General features: G+C 41.9%; 1 protein-coding gene across 8 annotated transcripts in view; it reads left to right on the top strand.

Annotated features, from left to right (window-relative positions):
* The first annotated feature begins 21 nt into the window (after positions 1-21).
* BZW2 (basic leucine zipper and W2 domains 2) overlaps positions 22-21,667 on the top strand; it is a 78,508-nt gene continuing 56,862 nt past the window's right edge. Inside the window, exons 1-2 of one of the 8 annotated variants that reach the window (XM_084619890.1) lie at positions 218-339; positions 4,846-4,895. The gene's annotated coding sequence lies outside the window, so the exon portion shown is untranslated. Of the gene's footprint in view, positions 340-4,843; positions 4,896-21,667 lie in introns of those variants that run through there. The other 7 variants (XM_084619892.1, XM_084619893.1, XM_084619891.1 and 4 more) reach the window with 7 other exon arrangements.

Here is a 21,667-nt window from a genome sequence, read left to right as displayed (position 1 = left end):
TTCCCCCTCCAGCGGAGGGGGGGGCAAGGTAAAGGCGGCGACGGCGGCCACCCCTCACAGCGCACGGAGGAGGTTCGATTTCCGAGCACAAAGGGCCGCGCGAGCTGAGCGTGGAGGAGGGCCCAGGCCCCGCGCGTGGGGTGTCGGGTCCTGGCGTCTCCCTTCCAATCCTCCCCCCCACCACCCACCCCGCGCGTTAGCGGGCCGATGGTACGGCCCAGGGGAGCGGGGAGAAGCGCTGGCGCGCCAATGTAGCTCGGTGGCGCTGTTCTTCGCCGCTTCGTTGTGTGCGGCTGCTGCGTGCCGGCGTGCGCTCCTGCGGCCGGGCAGCCCCCGGAGGTAAGGGCGGCGGGGGATCCGCTGGCAGGGAGAAGCGTGAGGGGAGGTGGGAGGCACCACCCCGGGCAGGGGAAGCGAGAGGGAGTTTGGCTGGGGGGGGGTGTGTCCATCGTCCGCAAGTTGTGTCCAGCACCGAGCCGCCTGGCCCCTCTGGAGCTGGGGTGGGTTGTTGCGTGTGGTGGTTGTGGGAGCTCTCCGGGCACGGCAGCCCTGCAGGGGGGTGGAAATAAATGGCTCAGCCTTGCGCTGCCCCTTGTTGCACGGGCTGTGATGAAGCAGGTGGCTGCCTGGTTGTGCAGTGTCACAGAAAGAATAGTTTGTGTGGAGCAGTGGGTCGGCTGCTGGGAGCGCTGCAGTTTCAAACAGGGATCCCCGGAACCACTGGAGTTTAGGGGATCGCAGCCTTTGCATTATAGCAACCGCCCCCACCCAATTGGTAGGTGGATTTCCCGGCTTGGTTGTGTTTTAAAATATGCCTCCTGCATGAATTCTGGGATGTGCGTTGTGACCCTGGTGGTATTATTTTAAATATATCACTATATAATTAAAAATAAAACGGCTGAGGTCATTTTTTAGGAGTGCAAATTATAAATTGTGGTTGCAGGTGTCTGCTGACCTGTGGGTCAGTAACACCTTCCGGGGTTTATTTAAAGTACTTTTAACAGACCTCATTTATAATATGTCCAGTTCTATTTTATTTTTATGCTCACAAAGTTAATTAGCTTTCAGGTAGACAGTTTTTTCTCCCCATCAAAACTCCAGGTTCAAGACTTGTGAAAATACGCAGCTGGAAATTTTACTAAATATGCATTTGTACTCTTTATACCTATTTATACCCATCCATCAAAATTGCATTGCAGTTATAAGAGGATGGATTAAAGGCCCAATGTAAAACTAACAGATCCATGAAATACAACAGAGTCTATTCAGGATATGGTAGATTAAAATTCCAGTTGACAATTTATCTTGAACTACCTAGTAGATGTGAAATGGATTAAATGACTTGTAAAGGGAAAATATAGGTTTGTGCCATTCTTTTGTTTTTCTGATATATAAGAAGACCTGTACACTACTTGTTTCTGCTTCCTCCTTCCCACATTAGTAATTCAGTCAGGGTGGATTTTAAAAAAACAGTAATATGAATTTAAAAAAAAACACCTATTTAAAATTAAATTTCAAACTGACAACCTAAGTTAAAGCTAAAACTTATTATAATCTATTAAAATTTAAATTAAATTAAAATATTCAGGCAGCATATGTTTGCTGCTAATGTTTTAAAGAACGTCCGCCTACTGTGCTGATGGGAGTCATTGGTTAAGCACTGGCTAGCGTGTGTTCAAGTGCTGAACCTGCTGTAGACAACACTGTCCTCTTCTGCAGGTGAACAGAGATGATCATCATTTCAGTTTGTTTTGCTAATTCAGTTCAATAACTAGCTCATTCGAAGTTGAGAAACTGAGAGTTGAAAAAGCTACAAAGCTTGTTTTCCTCTTCCAGTATGAATAAAAACAAGTTGTTAGATGATGAGATTTGTAGTTCTAAAATCTTGAAGGATGTGGTGACCAGAAACATTGAGTTCATTCCATTAGCTACAGATAATTTCTTTTGTTAATAAATCAGCTAGTTTTAGATGCAAAACATATTAAACTTTTTTTTCTTGTGTATACAGCACAACATTTAAGGTAGTTTTATTTAACTATATAAAACAATTTAAACATGCTGCTTTTGTACATGCATAGGCCTTCCCTGAATTAATTCCTGTTTGAATTAGAGCATATCTTTTAGAAAAACATTCAATCCTGATTTAACAATTGCCGGTGTTGGAGAATTCTTCATAACACTTGGTAAGTTGTTCCAATGGTTCCTTATCCTCACTGTTTAAAAAATTGTGCCTCATTTTAAGACTGAATTAGTGTAGCTTCAGCTTGCTGACAGTGAATCTTGTTATACCTTTGCTAGATTGAAGACACCTTTAATACTGCATTTCTATTCCCTGCGTAGGTACTTACAGGCTGTAATCAAGTCACCTTCACCTTTTCTTTAACAAGCTAAGCTTTAGTCTTTCACTTTTAGGCATGTTTTCTAGTCCTTTAATAATTCTTGTGAAACTTCTTCTCTGAAACTTCTCCATAAAAATACTGAAGGAAAAAGTGCTCTTTTTTAAGGATCCAACTCTCCATTCCTCTAACTGAGGGCTCAGAGAGCTTTCAATATGCTTTTCTTAGGCTATGTCTACACTAGAGAGCTTACAGCAGCAGAGCTGTACTGATGCAGCTGCGCTTCTGTAAGATCTCTTGTGTAGCTGCTCTATGCTGATGGGAGAAGCTCTCCTGCCAACATGGCGCTGCCCACATCGGTGCTTATGGTGGTGTAACTTATGTCGCTTGGGGGCGGGGGTGTGTTTTTCACACCCCTGAAGGTATGTCTACACTACGAAATTAGGTCAATTTTATAGAAGTCGAATTTTAGAAATCAATTTTGTACAGTCAATTGTGTATGTCCCCACTAAGCACATTAAGTTGGTGGAGTGCGTCCTCACTACCGTGGCTAGCATTGACTCACGGAGCGGTGCACTGTGGGAAGCTATCCCACAGTCTCTGCTGCCTATTGGAATTAAAATCAACAGAATTCGGTTTCCAGGCAGCCCTGGTAAGCCAAAGGGTACGCAGGGTTGGCTTCTTCTGCCTTCATAACATGTGGGAATGGTTTCAAACTGCAGCGCCCTCCTTTCCCATAGCAACCAATGTTGGTTGGGTTTACCATTTAAAAGGAGGGGCTGCGGTTTTGGGGTGGATGTGCTCCCCACACCCCACCACCTGGCTATTCTCTGGGATGATCCCTTCACCCCTCCCCCCACCACGTGACTATTCTCAGGGATGATCCCTTTTAGCCAAGCACAAACAGCCCAGCTTGAACAGGGTCCTTTTACTGTTCCCTTACAAAAATTCCCCTATTTCAACCAGGTGACCATGAATGATATCACTCTCTGAGGCTAACACAGAAAGATAAAGACTGAATGTTGCTTGAATGTGACCAAAACCAGGACCATTTGCTGCCATGCTTTGTGCTGCAATGATTCCAGACTATTTGCTCCTGGCTTGGTATGGTAAAGTGTCCTACTGTGGAGGACGAAATACGGCAGCCCTCCCCAGAAACCTTCTGCAAAGGTTTTCACAGTATCTCCAGGAGAGCTTCATAGAGATGTCCCTGGAGGATTCCTGCTCCATCCCCAGACACGTTAACAGACTTTTCCAGTAGCTGTACTGGCCACGAATGCATCCCAAGTCTTCAGGGCAAATCAAACATTAAACACTATTGCTTTTAAACCCTGTGTTTTAGTTACAAATGTGCACTCACCAGAGGTGCCTGCTCTGCCTTCAGGGTTGGGGATCCTGCCTTGGGAGGGTATTGGTTCCAGGGTGATGAAAAGGTCCTGGCTGCCAGGGAGAATGGATTCACTGCTTGCCTGCTGCGCATTCTCCTTCTCCTCCTTCTCCGCCTCCTCATCCACAAAATCCTCCTCTGTGTTGCGTGAGACTCCCCCCTTGCAGGTGTCCACAGACAGTGGTGGGGTAGTGGTAGGGTCCCCCCCTAAAATGCCATGCAGCTGATCACAGAAGTGGCATGTATGGGGCTCTGACCCAGAGCGACCGTTTGCCTCCTTTGTCTTTTGGTAGGCTTGCCTGAGTTCCATGACTTTCACTGCTGTGTATCCTTGTTGTAGCCTCTGTCCATCACGTCCTGTGCAATTTTGGCATATATATTAGCATTTCTTCTTTTTGATCAGAGTTCTGCCTGTACAGATTCTTCTCCCCATACAGCAATCAGATCCAGTGTCTCCTGTTCGCTCCATGCTAGAGCTCGTTTGCGATTCTGGGGGGACTGCATGATCACCTGTGCTGCTGAGCTCTCCACGCTGACCAAACAGGAAATGAAATTCAAAAGTTTCTGGAGCTTTTCCTGTGTACCTGGCTAGTGCATCGGAGTTGAAAGCCCTGTCCAGACCGGTCACATTGGAGCACTCTGGGATAGCTCCTGGAGGCCAGTAACGTCGATTTGTGTCCGCACTACCCCAAATTCGACCCAGCAAGGTCAATTTTAGCGCTACTCCCCTCACTGGGGAGGAGTACAGAAGTCAATTTTAAGAGCCCTTTAGGTCGACGGAACGGGGTTGCTTGTGTAGACGCATTCATTATAAAATCGACCTAACATGGCTAAATTTTACCTAACTCTGTAGTATAGACCAGGGCTTAGTGACGTAAGTTTTGCTGGCATAAGCGCCAGTGTGGGAAGTGCTATGTTAGCAGGAGAGTATCTCCCATCAGCATAGAGCAGCTACACAAGAGATATTACAGAAGCGCCGACATAAGTGGTAGTGTTGACATAGCCCTAGTCACCCAAGAAACTTAACGAAAACAGGAAAGTAAAAAGTCTCTTCTTGTCTTGAAAATTCTTAAGAAACATCAAGAGAAATTGAGTGTGTGCTCTTTTTTGTTTCTTTTATAGGTAATCTTTTAAGAGATTGTTTAATCAACCAACTGAATTTTCTTCCATTGGTAGGTGCAAGTCAGATCATTATTTTATCTGAACATATTTTTGTGGTGTTTAAATCTTACTCCGTTGTTTCAGTGGTGTGAATTGCCTCACTGAGTTTCAGAAATCAATGAAGTCCATCGATGTATAACATATGTCTTGTTTTGTTACTGCTGTTATAATAAATATACAAGTGCTTGTGGATTCTGTTTTATTGTACCCACATTCCAGATTACCCCTCTTCTGTCCACTAGTTTTTAATTACAGGGACTGTTTGGATTGCCACAGTTTGCCATAGTCTCTTCCATTCATAATTTAAACAAAAAACCTTAGCTGCTTTGTAAATGTGCTCTAACTAAATTTTGTAAATGTAATCTACCTAACTTCCCTCTATGTGCTGGCAATACTCCTACTAATGCAGCCCAATATGCCATTAGCCTTCTTGGCAACAAGGGCACACTGTTGACTCATATCCAGCTTCTTCACTGTAATCCCCAGGTCCTTTTCTATAGAACAGTCGGTCTGAAGCCTGTAGCGGTGCATGGAATCCTAAGTGCAGGGCTCTGCACTTGTCCTTGTTGAATTTCATCAGATGTCTTTTAGCCCAATCCTCCAATTTGTCTAGGTCACTCTGGACCCTGTCCCTACCCTTCAGTGTATCTGCCTCTCCCACCATCTTAGTGTCATCCGTGAACTTGCTGAGGGGCAATCCATCCAGATCATTAATGTACATGTTGAAAAAAACCGGTCCCAGGACAGACCCCTGGGGCACTCTGCTTGATACTGGCTGCCAACTAGATATCAAGCTGTTGATTACTAGCCATTGAGCCCAACGATCTAGCCAGCTTTCTGTCCTTATACATGACTATTTAGGAATGTTTTGTGCACTGAGTGATTATTAAGCTCAGCTTGCCTGTTTATTTTTGATGTTTTCTCAGCTTGTTCATAGAATTTTCATTCTGATTGCTCAGATTTAAGGACCCCTTATTTATGCTGCACTGAAGGCAATAAACTGTCATCTATGTGTGTGTCACTGTTAGAGTCTACAAATAAAAACAGTTCCATATTGAGATGTCAGAGATACTATATATTTAATCTCAGGGTTTATGTGGGTGAATATTTTAAATGTGGGCTTGGGAAGAGATACAACTTGCTTGAATGCTTAAAAATCACTGAAAAATATGATTTCTTCCCCAATTTGTTACAGTTGTTTTTCATTATTCTGGAAATACTGATTATCCATCCAAAGGCAACTGAAATATCCAGTAATAGTGCCACATTGGAAAGAAGTTGACAAATGAAAAAAATCTGTGTTTCTCCTTGGCGTGCTTGTGGACTATTTTCCTGGTCTGTGATGTCTAAGGACACTTCTAAATTTGTTGTCCCACTTCAAAATATGATTGCTTTTTTGGGTCTCTTTCATGATTCACAAGTCAGAAAACTAATCTGATTGCTCTAAGGATAGACCCTGGGACATACCCATTATTTTGTCAGAAATAATGCATCTCAAGACTTTTCAGACAAAAATATGTTTATTGGCCTTAAGTGGTTCAGCAGCTTTGCTCTATTATAAAACAGACAAACTAGTTAACTTAAGAACTTTCTGGGGATAAAAATATTTCAGGGACATGTGTTTTGTGCTATATAACTCCACATCGTTTATTTCTGGAAAAAAATACATTTTATATCCTTTTATACAGAGGTAGAGATATTAAAAATATATATAAACCCTACAGTCAGTACGTGGTAAAGATTCTTTTTATAGAATTATTTTTTTTATGTTGGGGTATGGTGGAACAAGGCAAGTGTGATGAAGAGATGCTATGTATTTGTGTCACATAACTGATCTAAGAATAGAGTGATTTAGGCCCCAGTCCTGCAATGGATCCATAAGAGTGCAAGCATCTGTCCCTGTGGTTCAAATTGTGCAGTATCAGGGCCTTACTGACACATACTACCTAACTTGAATAAAAATAATTAGGTGATAGGCTAGCTAGATGAGATGTGCAAGAAGAAAGCTGGTGATTTGTAGGTAAACAATGTTGCAATTTTCTCTTGTTCAGTTTGTTACCAGTCCAGCACAGGATATGCTCTTCTCATATAGTAACTTTTATTTATATGTTACATAGGAAGCTCTTGGTGAACGTTTTTAAATACTGTATTACTCTTCTGTTGATTTTTAGTTTCCAAGAACACAGGAAAGTTCTGCTAGGAAAATAAATTGGTAGTTATTCTTACCACATGATAGAAATCTTGCCTAGAGGCAGCCTTTTGTTTCTATGCTTCATAGAGCTTTGGAAGTTGGAAATTCTTTTTAAAAAGGATTTTCACACAGTGAACATCTTTACATTCATTGCAACAGGATGATCCACTTTAGGTCTATGCATAGGAACGTAGGTCTCCTGAACTGAGTTATCCTGATGTCAGATAGTTGAGTCTTGTGTAAAGGTGCACTATAATTATGTGATGAGTCATGCTAGCAAATGGATCTTGTTAGCTCCGACCAGGCTATAAAAGAGGGTAAATTAGCCATGGCTAGAAGAAAAAATTAGGGTTGGGAAAGTTATGCAATGAAAACCTTAGAGGTCATGCAGGGAAACCTTTAGAAAATGGGAAAGATGGAGACTGATGAGTGGGGTTTATACTTGGTGGTGGTTCTAGTTGACAGTAAAGATAAACTCCAGGAACATGACACATAGACCATATTAAATACATTATCTGTTCAGAGGAAACACGGGAAAAGGGGGAGAAATTGGTAGCCCTACCCACATAATTCTAGACCTCTGCAGGTGTGTGGCAGAGGGTTATTGGTGACTTCATGTTTATAGTCAAGGCCCAGCATATTTGGTGGTAAGTGGAACAGGATTTCTTTAGCTTTCCAATACGGCAGAATGGACATTGTATGAATGATAAACTAAAAAAATGAAGATATTTAGTGAAATTAATAATACAATCAATTTTATATCATTCATTTCTCCTATTCTGCCCCTAATTTATTAATTTTCAATGTGCTGCAGATTTTTATATAGATAATTAATAACTATACATATCTAGAAATTGTTGGGGGTAAACTGGAGATCTAAGCATCCGAGTAGGTGACTATTAAATCTGTTCACACGCAAGAAGGGTTGGGATGTGGTTTAGGACTGAGATAATCACAGTAGCTGAATATCTGCTCAAATGATTAGCAGTGACATAGCTAGTAATCTTGACATTTTAGACCGACATAATTGGGCTTCAGAAATAAACAACTTAAATGAATTCAGTGATTCACACTTCTCAAATACTTTTTCAGTCTGCGCACATGGAAAAACTACGTTTTGGTTCATGTTTGGGAGCGGAGGCTTTCTTCACAACCTTAAATATAAGAGAGAACTTAAAAGCAAAAGCTCACGCTGAAGAACAATTATGTGATAAATTCTGTTGCTGTGGCATGGGACCCTGCCCATAGGTTCTGTGTTCTAGTGACACATAGTGATTTATTTAGTAGTTTTCTAGAACCAAACCTACTCCCTTCTTTAGCGGAGTCAGGTATCTGAAGCACTGGAACTGTGCAGGTATCCACTTCCCCATCTCATTGCTGCGGGAGACAACATTGTCAGGAAATGACTTATTCTTTCTCTCACTGTCTTGTGATAAGCTATGACCCATGCATGGCTTTGAAATTGTCTGGTATTATACAGTTCTCTCCCCCCGCCCCCTTCAGTGGTATCTTCAGAGAATTACTCTCAAATGAACTGTCTCGTCCCATCTCCATCCCCCATTTGTGAAAACCCCAGCTGACAGTTTTATTTTTTTTTTCTGTCTTTTGAGTTTGGACAGATTATTTATTTAGCCCTAATACATTTTTCAGTCTTGGGATGATAAACAAAGTAGTCCAGTTGATTGCAGCATAGTTGCAACATTTAACGTTTTACCAGGGACACTTTTTTTTTTTCTCCCATTGTGTTGTGTCCCTTTTGACTCTTTCATTCTGTTCCCAGTGGCTGCAATTTACTGTTGGTTGATAGATCCTGACAACATTTGAATGTTATAGACAGCATCGAAGTGGGGAGAAAAATGGCACACGCCTTTAACTGTGCTGAAATTCCTTTGACTGGGAATAATTTTTGCAGTGACAGGGTGGGTGTATGGTAGGATTTAACTGGGTACTCATGATAGCAAGAATGTGCAATAAAATTAGGAACAACTGGCGCATGTGAGTTGTCATTACAGACTTCAAATAGATGCAACCTAAAGAGTTTTTATTGTGATTTGAATAAACACTAATAATAATCAAGCCCCCCACGCAACCACAAACCGATCTAAGTGCCCCATTATTTCGCTGATTTCAGACCTGAAAACCTGATGCCATATCATACTGTTCCTATAGAAAATTTTCAAGTAACTTTAAAAAATAAATTGACTCAATACTGACATTCAATTTAGATTGTAAAAGTGTAATTTCTTACAGAATAAGGCATTCTACTAAGGATGTAATTTATTAACAATATGGGTGATCAACAGGACCACAGTACTATAAGTGAAGTGAAACAGAATGATGTCATCTTTAAATTCACAATGCAGGCTAGACTAGGGAATTTTACTCCACAATTTCCCACTGATGCTGTGCTGGTGTCAGTGTGGTGGGAGCTCTACTGTAGACAAGGCTTTAGCCTCTGACAGCTTATGGCGTTTTTGCCACCACGTCAAGTAACCATGCTCCAGTCTTCCCTATAGTACAGCTCCCACTTGTGTAGGTGAAATAGTGGTAGTTAAAATGTGTATGTGTTCATACAGTTCTGGAGAACCCAGACAGTTTTGTAAAATGATCCAGCACACTATGCCACAACTCAGTTGGCTTTGTTTTTAATCTGATTGCACTGTTACTGCATGTCAGTAGTACAGAAAAGCAGATACAAATTAGAGAAGGGACATGCTAATCACTCTGCCTTCTAGCTCCTAAGGTTTACACTGCTATTTTATTTGACTTCAAAGTATAAAACTATTTCTCAACCTGAAATTTCAGTCACATTAATGTAGTATATTTGTGTGCAAAATGTATGATCTGATTGTATTTACAATAAAAATCATTCATAAATAATTCTGCTTTTCACAAATATCTATCAGATGCATGGGTAATAAAGCAAAGCTAAGGCATGATTTCATCATTGTCGCCCTCATCCTTCCTTTCATTTGTCTGTTCCTATCACTTGTTGTGCTGTTTAAACTTAGGATAGGTATAACTACAAAGTTTTGTTGGAATAGCTATGTCAGTCAGAGGTTTTTAAAAACAAACAAACAAAACCTTCACACCCCTTAGCTGACATACCCTTGCCAACCAAATTCCTAGTGCAAACACAGCTATGCTGACAGATGAGTGCTTCTGTTGGGGAAGCTAATGCTATTTGGGGAGATGGTGTTATTAGGCCAACAGAAAAATGCCTTCTGTTGGCATAATCTGTGTCTACTAGGTGGTTCGGCAAGTATAGCTATAGCGGTGTAGCTATGCCAGTAAAGCAGTTGGAGAGTAGACAAGGCCTTTAGACTGTGAACTCTTTGGGCTAGGGACGATGTATTTTACTTGTTTGTAAAGTGCCCAACACCCTTATATGGCTGTATTAATAATCATCATCACATATTTATGATCTTAGTTTGTAGATTTAAACTCGTGGACAAATGTAATCTAGAATTAAATTTTAGTCCAGGTATAGTGTGGGAAAAGAATAATAAATGGAAACTGGATTATTCAAGTTTAAAATTTTACAGAGAAAGCGTAATATTTTGTATGTTTCTGTGGCTAGTTCCATATACCACAGGAAAAATAACACAAGGAACAATTTTGTCATGCACAGCATAGCAAAGCAGATAATCAAACATGTTGGGGATCCACCTGACGTCTGCGTTGTCATGGCATTTCCAATATCAGCACAGTGTCTCTTCTTTTGCAAACCTTCATTTCAGCAAATGTTCTGTATATCAGAACCTTACTATAAGTATTCTTGATAGAAATTGTATCTTTTCTTATACTGTTGTTTTACAAACTTTTCATGAAAGGTATTTTGGGGGTTTTGATGCTTCATGGAAAAACTTGAAATAAATATTGATTAAAAGCATATCTAATTTTTTATATACTGTGACAAAGTTCCTCCTCTGCCTTGGTGGGTCCTGCACTTATTGACAGATTTGCTCGTCTCAGAGATTCATGGCAGCCCTCAGTTTGGCCACATTTGCTAGTGGCTCAAACCTGCTGTTCACTCAGCTAACTTCATCACTGGCCAGCATGGGGAAAAAGAAGGAATAATCTCCAGTCTCTGCTGATCCACCTAGTGGGTTGCGGGACAGGCCAGGGACCTTCCCCTCTGGTGGGACCCACAGTCCAGGTCAACTTCTCTTTTATCCAGTAGAGGGAAGGGTAATGGGGGGAAACCAGGCCTGCCCTCTATTCCGGGTTCCAGACCAGGGCCCTGTGGATCACAACTGTCTACAGTGTTTCTTGTAATAGCTGTGTGACAGCTACAACTTCCTGGGCTACTTCCCCATGGTCTCCTCCCAGCGCCTTCGTTCTCACCACAGGACCTTCCTCCTGATGCCAGATAGTGTTTGTACTCCTCAGTCCTCCAACAGCACGCCCTCTCATTCTCAGCACCCCTCACTGACTGAGGTGAAGTCCTTTTTAAGCCAGGTGTCCTGATTAGCCTGCCTATCTTAATTGATTCTAGCAGCTTCTTATTGGCTCCAGATTTCCTAATTAGCCTGCCTGCCTTAATTGGTTCTGGCAAGTTCCTGATTGTTCTGGAACCGCCCCTGCTACCTTACTCAGGAAAAAGGGGACTGCTTAATCTAGGGCTAATATATTTGCCTTCTATCGCTCTCCTGTAGCCATCTGTCCCGAACCTGTCACAATACATTATCTTCTGTTTTAATTTTTCTTCTTCTTACAGAATGCATATGCATAAAAACAAGGTCTTGGTTGTCTTTATAGTTTGTCTGCTCCTGCTGCTTAATCGTTAGCTGAAGTTATAACCCTCTGTTTGACATCAACTGGTTGCTGTGAAAATTCTGATGCCAATAATACAAAATGGACTTCAGGTGGAAAATAAACAGCAGGAGCAGATGAAATCAAATAAAGATTCTGCTTTCCTGACAATAGCTATCATTTTAAAGAGTGCGTGAAGAGGAACACAGAAATTATTCTAATCAGAATGAACAAGAATCTGTTTACCCTGGGATAAACTCAGACTAATTGCATTGACTTCAGTGAGTTACTCACTTCTGTTGGGACTACTCATGTGCGGAAGGTTAAACAAGTATACATTTACATGATTGGAACATCACCTTAACATTCCTTAAGGCATGTGTTTTGCTTTTTTTGATGTTTTACGAACAGATTTTTTTTTAAGACCGCTGTAAAAATGAACTCCTTCTTGAGTAACTTTTTCAAACCAAAGGAGTACTTGTGGCACCTTACAGACTAACAGATTTATTTTAGCATAAGCTTTCGTGAGCTACAGCATCCGATGAAGTGAGCTGTAGCTCACGAAAGCTTTTGCTCAAATAAATTTGTTAGTGTCTAAGGTGCCACAAGTACTCCTTTTCTTTTTGCGAAAACAGACTAACACGGCTGCTACTCTGAAACCTGAAATTTTTCAAACCAAAAGATTCTGCTATAATGAGGGCCAGATTCTATATTCCTGACACCAATGACATTCCAGGGGCCTCAGTAGTGCACTTTTCACATTCAAAACTCCTGTTCCCAATGGCAGTTTTGTATATGCAAAGAATGCAAAATCAGCTGCCTTGGTGAAGATTTTGCTTGTGGGAGGAAGGTGGTGGAGAAAAGGAAGAGGTCTGAATCCAGTTTTAATGGATGAGGAATCTCTGAGAAGGTGAGAATTTGGAGGTTTTTATCCACTTCAGAGGCTGGGTAAGTTACTGGCATCATATATTTCCTATAGTTTTATATTTCTCTCTGCTACCAAAAGGTTGTTGCTTCAAGTCACAAATGCACAAAAAATGTATTCATTACTTGTGACAGCATTCAGTTTGGAATGTTATAAACATGAATGTTGAGTCTTGTGGTGAATCAAGATGACTGGCCCAGGTCACTGTGTTACTTGTATTTGTCCTGGTGAGACAACATCTAGTTTAGGCTGGGTTTCTTAAAGGGGGAAATGTTGACTCAAATTCTGACCAGTTACACCAGTGTAAGCCCTGCGTAATTCACTGAAGTCAATAGCGTTAGTCTGAGTTCACTCCACTGTAAGTAGATTTTGGTCCATTCTGATTAGAATAACTTACTTCTCTTCACTCACTCTTTATAATGGTAAATACTTTTGTGAAAGGAAAATCTTTGTTTGATTTCATCTGCTCCTGCTGTTTGTTCTCCACCTAAAGTAAAGATTATGATTATGACATCAGAATTTTCACAGCAACTAACTGATATCAAACAGAGGTGAAATGTTTGCTTTCCTCCCCCACCACAGTCAGAGCACTTCTGAGGCAAATTGACTTCACTGAATTCTTTCCACAGTTTTTCAAAATGAGGAGAAGAATTTTATAATCATAGATCTGAAATTTTTCAAAGTGATGACCTGTCTTCATTATTGTCCCTTCATGCACTGGTATCTTCATCCTCAGCACTACATAACATACCTGTTTGGTGGAAGAAGGAACAACTTCACCACCATGTTTTTTATTTAATTATTTTAATTCCAAAATGGACATGGGCTAAGATTTGTGTAATTCTGAATCTTGGATTCTCTAGATCAACTAGATAATCTTTGGGTTGAGATACTTTTATCACTGATTGAAGGGTAATATCCAAAGATATCTGTCTTCATTGTTTGTTCACTGTCTCCTGTTTCTTCCATCTATTTCTTTACTCCCTCTTTTCCCTCCACTAATGTTCCTTTTAGAATATGAGCTCCTATGGGGCTAATTGCCGTCCAAATGAAGGTGGTGAAATTGCTTTGTTAGATGGGCAGGTGACCTACATATGTTGGCATTGTGCCTAATACATCGGTTCTTGCAACAATTTTTTTGGTGGCCTCAGACTGCGGCCACTGACTCTTGCTGGTGGCCACACTGACGCTTTCTCCTAAAATTATTTATTTTTTCCTAAAGTTAATAAAATAATATGCACACATATACATCCAAATCATTGTAATCTAGTTATGTACAGTTTGGGGATTTTTTTTGCAGACTCAGTAATAAAAATTATGCACAGTTATCTCTCTCATTACTGGACCTAACAGAATAGAAACACAAATAAGGTGCTTTGTACTCTTGTCTTTTTGATTATTGTTTCTTTTGCTTTTTTGGTAAAAGTGGTTGTCTATGTAACAATTCTGAAATAAATTTAAAAATGCTTTGACATAATAGAAGTCCAAATAATAATGAAAAAGATATCTGGTGGCTTGGTTCTGGGGAGGGGAGGAGAGGCATGGCTGTGGCTGGCCTGGGACGACTCTGGGCAATTGGTGGGGCTCGGGGTTTCTCCGGCTGTGGAGGGGGAGGGGTGCTTGGGGCTTCTCTGGGTGGGGGGCTTGTGGCTGCAGGCACAGTGGGTCTCGGGGCTCCAGCTGCTGGGGGAGGGGGAGCACAGGCAGATGGGGTGGAGTTGGGGGCTAGCCTCTCCAAAGGGGGGGCTCTACTTGATACCCATGCACCCGCCGCTCACCTCCTCACCCCATACCCGGCTCCTGTGTCCCTCCTCAACCCCCAGCCTGGTGCGAGAACCACTGCTCGCTGGTGGCTCACCGCTCATCTCCTCACTCCCCCGCTTGCAGCTAGCCCCCCCGGCCTGCCTCCTTACCCTGCTGGAGGCTCACCCCTCGCCTACTTACTCCCCTGCCAGGCCCTCCCACCGGTTGCTCTCCTTGCCACTCGCCTTCTCACCCCCTCCTCGCCAACTCACCTTGCTCCTTAAGCGTTGTGTGTCCCACCTGTGTCTCCAGAAAGGCGGCACATGCAGGAGCAGCAGGGAGGAAGGAGAGGGCCTGATGCTTCCTTCCCCACTGCCCAGGAAACTGCCATGGCTGCAGGGAAACCCCTTGGTGGCCACATGCAGCCACGGTGGCTCCATTTGCTAAATGGTGGCCTAGTATTTGCTCTAATGCTGTAGGTAGTGTATTTACCTAATTAGCCCAGAAAGATGATTATAGCTGATTATTATTTTTGTTTTGCCGTTTGTATTTTGAATGATTGCACGTCAACTTCCAAATGACCGCAACAAAATTGCTTATGTATTTACAGCTTGTATTGAACAGAATTACATCAGTAACTGCCAAGAAAACAAACTTAGTATGTCTGATAAAGTGGTCTCTGTGCATCTGAATATTTACTGGTTTATATTAGATCATGGACTTCAGGAATAACTATATCACCAATATTACTGGCCCCTCTGAAAATATCTGTCTTTTCTGGATTGTAACTAACCAACCATGAGAGAGAAGAAATAGCCACAGGGATTAGGAGACTGGTAACGAGATATGGAGTGTTATTAATTGGTTGTAGGGTTTCTCTTTCCAAGTGAACATTGCTCACAGCATAATTGACATGAACTGACATTTTTAGAGTATCTGAGTTAGTTTCTACATATGCATAACATCCAACATCACTGCTGATTACATCCTGCACTGTATCTTTTTAACCAGGGAATATTAGAATTCAGGTTTCCCAAAACTGCTTTATAAACCTGAGGTTAAAAAGGAACATGTTAACTTGGTGATCTGCCTCATCTAGCACCTTCTCTAAAAGAACAGAATCCTACTGTAAAACTTGCATTGCTGCTTATAGCAGTTGGCTTTTATTAAAGCAGAGGCTTTCACTGCGTAAAAACATAGAATGTCTTGCCTATTAATAACTCTTTCCTGTATGTGTGTTTAGTTGATTAAATAAACCTGTAAAAGCGTAGGCAACATACTTATGTCGAGTAAAAAGCCTATATATACAAAATAAATGAATAGTTTAACAAAATGCCTCTCTCTCTCTCTCTCCATGACAGGCAGGAGCTGTGCTGAGAAGGCAGGAAGGCAGATTCTCTTAGAGGAGTATCATTTGCCACTAGAGTTCTTGCTGTATGGTTACTGCTTGAAAAATCCACCTAATGACGAGTAGGGAACTCTCCTGGCAGTTGGAGGCTTTTTTCCCTGTAAAAATCTACTCTCAATGTTTTTTAAATCTAGCCCTTTATCCTTCTGAAGACAAGGATTTCCACTACTACAATGCTGTATTTCTGAGTCAGTGGACAGCCCCACTGCCTTTGCTGGTGCTAAGAACTTTAAGTATCAGAAAAATGAAACTGTGAAGTCTCTCAGATGAGTTTTACTGGTGCTATTAATTGCAGCAGTGGCACTGAAAAAATGTTATTTATTCTGCTACTTCTGGAGAAAGCTAGTAGCAGGAGAGGCAAGCACTAAAAGCTATTTGTTGGGGAGGAGGATGTAACAAAGCAGAAGAGATGGGTTGTGTAGAAGAGGACCCCACTCTCTCATACCAGCCAGAAGCTTGGTGTTGCTGACAATAGCAAAACCCACTTCTGTCCAGTAGGAGACTCCAGGAATTGGGAAGAGAGGACATAGGGAGAAAATGGATCCTTCTAGCTTCCAGCATGGAGATGGGGAGTTTCAAACTTATCAAGTACCTACAAGCCAGAGACTGGTTTAGAAGATGAAACACTTGTGCAGGGTCCCAGGACAGCACCCTAGTAGGAACCTGTGTCCTCCCCTTTACCAATGGGTGGTGTGGGTGTGTGTCGGGGTTGTGGGGTGGGGGTTGCTGGTGCTCCCTTTCATCACCCAAGTTCTTTCATACTGTCTTGTATTTAGCTGGCATAGTACTTTTGTAAGCAGGTGTCTGGTAACCTTTTAAATTCCTGAATAAATTACTCCTACAATAGAAAAACCATAGAGTAACTCTAATAAGTAGGTTTCTCCCAAATGCATTATGGACTAGCTCTGCTACAACCGCCTCTGCTAAAGTTTGTTTAAATTAGATTGGGCCAAGATGTGGCATTATAACATACTGGTACCTCTTTCATGTTGCTGGCTTATTCACCCGAATCTCAATTTACTTTCTTTTAGTCTCTAGCCATTATGGTTTCTGGGATAAACTCTGCTTACATTTTTAAGGCTAAACAATACAGCCATGCATTTGAAAAATCATAGTCTGAACATCTGAAAAATGTATTGAGTGGCTTCAGGTGTAAGTGGAATGGATTTTGTGTGTGAAGCTTGGAAGAGTATTATACTTTCAGGTTTTTTTTTCTAATTTGACCCCTAATTATACCAACACCTCTAATCCACTTCTTCTCCCATGAGATATTTGTTCTGGAAGGACATGCCAGCTGTGAGTTTGTACCTTAACCTAACACCAGTCAGGTATCTTATTTAGAAATACTGTAGTATTCCAAAATGTACATTGTTTTGACATCCTCTAGCAGCACAAAACTCTTGCAAGAAGAATGCTAAATTAAAAGTTTCTGGGAGTACATCATCCTCACAAAACTATCTTTTATCTGTGCCTAATCACAGTTTCTGAAAAAACTTCCGTTACTGATACTCAGTTTTTCAAGTGTCAGCAGCTAACACATGATGGTATACTCTTTACCCTCTTCTTTGTTTTAATTTCACCAGGCATTAATAATAAAGAAAAATTTCCCCCTAGTTATATTTAGTACCTACTATATTTTGTAATCTGCCACTACACTATCTTAACAAGATATCCAGTGGCAACTGTGGCACTCTTCCAAATATGAAAGTAGAGGTCGGTATGTAGTTGCCTCATGTGCTATACAGTAATAAGAAAAATCCATTCATAAAACAGGAGGTAACTTTCCAGCAGAGAAACACAGGATTAATAATGATCACTTATTTAAATATTAAGGACCAGACTTTGGTACGCTCCTGTTAAACAGCATCTTATTCCATAAGTAGTCCCATCTAAGTTACTTGTGGAGTAAGGTGCTACTGGGTGTGAGTGAAGGTATCAGAATCTGATCTTCGTTAAGTAAGTGCACTATCCCCTAAGGCTCTAACTTCTCATCCCTAGTGCTGGCTGTTCCAGGCACAATGCCAAGGTAAATGTGGAGGCTTCCAGTGCTGTTCTCTTGCTGCATTTGTGCTGTGGCTAAATAAAGCTCTCCAGTCTCTGGTGTTCTTGAGCTGGCATCTTTTGTAAGACCTATATTTTCTTTTGGTGGGGCAGGGAATGACTCTGGAAATACTGTACATATTACTGTAAAACCTGAAATTAACAGGATACTGGTCAGTTTCTGCTGCCCAAATGGCCATGAAAGTGATCGGGTCCTGGCAGTTTCCCTTTGTTGCTCCAGTAGAGTGACGCTATTCATGGAGGAGAGGATGGTGGTGGGTATATAATAGGAGAGGGAGAGTCCCTCCCACCCCCAGCATCTCCCCATCTCCTGGCTCAGAAGCAGCAGAGGATTAGATCTCTAGCTGCTCTTTTTTCCTAACCAGCATCAGTGAAACTTCTTGGCTGTAGGGAGCGACATTGCTACTCTTTATGACAATACTGGCCAGCAGTGAAATTAGCTCAGACTTAGCAAGAACTTTCACCTTTTGACAGAGACCAAATCTGGAAAGGTTTAACCCTCCTCCCCTCAGGTGAATTTCTCAGAAAGTTATGGGTGTAAGAAAATGTTTATAACAGAAAATGTTTTACAGCTGTAATTGCAGCAGTTGCTGTCTGGCGACAACTGTGATGAGCCTATAAGTTGCGTAAAAGGTGTTCCTTGGTTTTGCTCTTCACACACTATACTAATTCACTCTGATATGACTGTGGAGGTAGAGGGGAAAAAAGAATCTGAACACCAGCTAAATATCACAGTGGGAAGCTTGACAAGAATTTGGCAAGAAACTATAGTTACATCACATCCAGCTACATCTGCTCTAACCTGTCATCTCCTTATGATAATGTGTTCCTCACTACTGAAAGGGATTTATGAATTTTCCACCTACAGGTTTTGTTAGTTCATAATCTAAATCTCTGCTACTTTTGCAGACAGCACAAAGAGCTGTGTGCTGTTTACTGGCATGTGGTGTTTTCTCTAGTAGGATTGCTCAGGACAGCTCTTCTAACATAGTGAACACCAGTGAAAATGAGGTGGGATCAGAGGCTAAAATAACAAAGAAAAAAACAAGTTAAAAATTATTTAGACAAGTTGGATGTCTTCAAGGCACCAGGGCCTGATGAAATACATCCTAGAATACTCAAGGAGCTAAGTGAGGTGCTATCGGAGCAATTAGTGATTATCTTCAAAAAATCATGGAAGACGGGAGAGATTTCAGAGGCCTGGAAAATGGCACTATATTTACCCCTCTGTAAAAAGGGGAATAAGGACAACCCAGAGAATGATCCTTATAGGATGAAATTCTATAAGGATAAATGCAAAGCACTCCACTTAGGAAAGAACAATCAGTTGCACACAAACAAAGTAGTAAATGGCTGCTTAGGAAGGAGTTTTGCAGAAAGGGATCTGGGGGTCATAGTGAATCACAAGCTAAATATGAGTCAATAGTATAACACTTGAAAAAAACAATCAAACATCATTCTAGGATGTATTAGCAGGAGTGTTGTAAGCAAGACATGAGAAATAATTCTTCTGCTCTACTGCACGCTGATTAGGCCTCAACTGGAGTATTGTGTCCGGTTCTGGGTGCCACATTTCAGGAAAGATGTAGACAAATTGGCGAAAGTCTAGAGAAGAGCAACAAAAATGATAAAAGGTCTAGAAAACATGACCTTTGAGGGAAGATTGAAAAAACTGGGGTTATTTAGTCTGGTGAAGACTGGGAGTGACACAATAGTTTTCAAGTACCTAAAAGGTTGTTACAAGGAGCAGGGAGAAAAATTCTTCTCATTAAACTCTGAGGCTAGGAGAAGAAGCAATGGGCTTAAATTGCAGCAAGGGCAATTTAGGTTGGACATTAGGAAAATCTTCCTAACGGTCAGGGTAGTTAAGCACTGGAATAAATTGTCTAGGCAGGTTGTGGCACCTGCTCTTAAAAATCTCCCATGACGGAGAAACGCCTGTCAGGGATGGTCTAGATTAGTGGTCCCCAAACTGTGGGGTGTGCCCCCCTATGGGGGTGTGGAGGAATGTTCCGGCGGGGGGCACGGTGGGGACAGGGCCAACTCCCATGGAGGATGGGGAGGGAGTGCCATGCAGCCCCACTCCATCCCCAGCTCTGCTCTGGCCCCAGCTCCCAGCCCTACATCTGGCCCTGCCCCTAGCCTCTCCTCCCGACTGTGGCCCGGCTGCAGCTCTGTTCCCAGCCCCACCTTCGTCGATGGACGCAGCTTCGGCCCCAGCCCCACTCTTGGCCCATGTCTAGCTCCTGGCTTTGGGGCAGGGGTGCAGATAGGGTAAGTGGGAGAACGGCCACTGATCTCAATAGTACTTGAGTGTTATCCAGGGGACTGGACTAAAAGACCTCTCGGGGTCCCTTCTGGTCCTACAATTCTGTGATTCTTTGTGCCACTGGAGTTCTGCAACTCATTACTTGGTAGTTTGGCTCTTAAAATCTGAGCCTGGAACCAAAAAAAGATGCTGCTTTGACTGATGGTGAGAGATTAGAGACATTTAATACATTTCCCAGAAGTATAGAGACTCAGAAACCTCCTAGTCATGGTATCTGATCTTCCGCATGCAGATTAAAGATGGCCAATGAAAAATACTGGCGGGAGGCTCTGTTTCTCTATAACTTGATGGTGTGGCGCACTCATGCCTTATAGGTCTTGTCTATACTGGGGAAAGAATTCCAATTCTTGCTAATGTCTGTGCCACTGAGAATCCTGGTATTAATGGGGCTCCAGCAGCTCTTTTAGCATTGCGGCAATCAAACATGCTCAGCACAGGTCTACGCAACATGGTGTGGAGCGCCACAGCGGGAACCAGAAGGCTGTCTATACCTGGTGTTGCAATCTACCCCAGCGGATAACTTATTTTGTTAAAATTCCCAGTGTAGACAGACAAAATCTCAGCAGAGTTTAAACAGTCTCTCACGTTTGACAATGCCTGGCATTGATTTACCACTTTCTGTGGTCATTATGGTGAATTTTTACTGTGGTGGACCAGCTGTTACATATAACTTTGATCTTGGGCATATTAATAGTGTTTGGAGAATCTTGGATGCTTCAGAGCTTCTGTTAAGATAATTAGACTAAAATAATGCCTTTTAAAAATATGTGGTATGGAAATAGGTTTCCAATATTTCCTGTTTTCAGTCCAAGCTTGATATCTTACAAGAACTGAGGCTTGTAGATATTTCAGCTTCTAGTCTTGGCAGAAAATGAAGAGGGCTATGAAGGTTTTAGATAAACAAACTAAAAGTTAATTCTTGATTTTGGTTTCCCCTCTCTCTCTCTCTCCCCACTTTCCCACCCCAAACCTCAGATTGTGGTTTTGGTTCGAGCTTGTTGCTTTTCTTTTATCTGAACCATTTAGCCTGTCACTGTTTGTTAATTTAGGACTCCCATAAGCAGGCTCAAGGCAATGAGGGCATTTGAGTCCAGCTGTCAGTATCTAATTATAAAGACTACTAAACAGCTACAACTGTTTGTTTTTGCCCCTTTCGCCATGTGATGTTAGATCAAACAGGTTAAAGAGACAGCGAAGTGGGTTGAACTTGTGAAAATTTACAGACAGTTTTCAGGAGAATATAAGCAACTAGTGCTATCTCCTTTTGTAACCAAAGACCTGTCCTAGATATGTCTAGAGCAGGGGTGGGCAAACTACAGCCCAGGGGTCCCATCCGGCCCTCCAGATGTTTTAATTCAGCTCTCGAGCTCC

Source organism: Lepidochelys olivacea, assembly GCF_965140295.1.
Source record: "Lepidochelys olivacea isolate rLepOli2 genome assembly, chromosome: 2".
Taxonomy (NCBI): Eukaryota; Metazoa; Chordata; order Testudines; family Cheloniidae; genus Lepidochelys; species Lepidochelys olivacea.
The sequence above is the reverse complement of the archived record's forward strand: the minus strand, read 5'-3'. Positions and strand labels throughout refer to the sequence as shown.